At 38.7% G+C, this 1,145-nt stretch overlaps 1 long non-coding RNA gene across 1 annotated transcript in view; it reads right to left on the bottom strand.

Moving 5' to 3' along the window:
- LOC117952319 overlaps positions 1-999 on the bottom strand; it is a 19,145-nt gene extending 18,146 nt beyond the window's left edge. Inside the window, exon 1 of the long non-coding RNA XR_004658381.1 lies at positions 889-999. This is a non-coding gene — a long non-coding RNA (uncharacterized LOC117952319). The remainder of the gene's footprint in view (positions 1-888) is intronic.
- Positions 1,000-1,145: the final 146 nt, after the last annotated feature.

Here is a 1,145-nt window from a genome sequence, read left to right as displayed (position 1 = left end):
CTGTAATTGGCACACACCCTCTGGTCCCCCTTTTTGAAGAGGGGAACCACCACCCTGGTCTGCCACTCCTTAGGCACCATCCCAGACTTCCACGCAATGTTGAAGAGGCGTGTCAACCAAGACAGCCCTTCCACACCCAGAGCTTTGAGCATTTCCGGGCGGATCTCATCAATCCCTGGGGCTTTGCCGCTGTGGAGTTGTTTGACTACCTCTACCTATATATACCTATATATATATATATATATATATACCTACCTATATATATATATATATATATATATATATATATATATATATATATATGTGTATATGTGTATTTATTTTATTACAGAGGCTGAGTTATCTTGTTTACATATTATATGCTTTTCTCCCTCGTATATTTGGCCATAGAACAGAAAGGCACCGAAGAAATTGGATTCTAAAATCTAGAAACTATTACTAGTACTAAATAACTATAAAGCAAAATATAAGGTAAAAAACCTCAGGTCCTCTCCCTGTTGTTACATGAACATACAGTAGCCTACAACTCTATGTGGGTACTGGTCCAGTGAACTAAGGCTATAATTTGGGAGGATTGTACAATTAGGAAATGATCTTAAAATTGTACAATCTTCCCAAATTATACTTGTTAAAGAATACAAAAATATCAACTAAAAGAATTCAAGGTGCATTGGTCCACAATAGAAACACGCATAACTGTATGTATTGCCCTTAGTAACAGACTTCATTTTAAACACATTTGCACCTTTATCAGCCTTTTCTAATTATCTCATCTGTCATAATATATTCACCAAACAACAATTTGAACAGCAGTCTTCATACAGTTACTTAACTGTGGCAATGTCACGTGAATAATTATAATTAAAAATTAAATAATGGTCACACCACTAATTAAATGAACAGCAATATGCACCTGTTGTGTTTTAATGCAGGCTGATAACAATAAGGTAAACCCACTGCTTAGTGAACAGAAAAGGCTCGAGGATTAATAAATCCTTGGACCCAGGCTGGTCGGGACTGACCAGCCTGGGTCCAAGTGTCCAAAATGGGTTTCCTCAGGAGGGGTTCTGGCGTCTCCCTTAGAGATCGGGTGAGAAGCTCAGTCATCCGAGAGGAGCTCGGAGTAGAGCCGCTGCTCCTTCGCG

The sequence above is a fragment of the Etheostoma cragini genome, chromosome 10 (genome assembly GCF_013103735.1).
Source record: "Etheostoma cragini isolate CJK2018 chromosome 10, CSU_Ecrag_1.0, whole genome shotgun sequence".
Taxonomy (NCBI): Eukaryota; Metazoa; Chordata; class Actinopteri; order Perciformes; family Percidae; genus Etheostoma; species Etheostoma cragini.
Note: the sequence above shows the minus strand (reverse complement) of the source record. Positions and strands in the feature narration are given on the sequence as shown.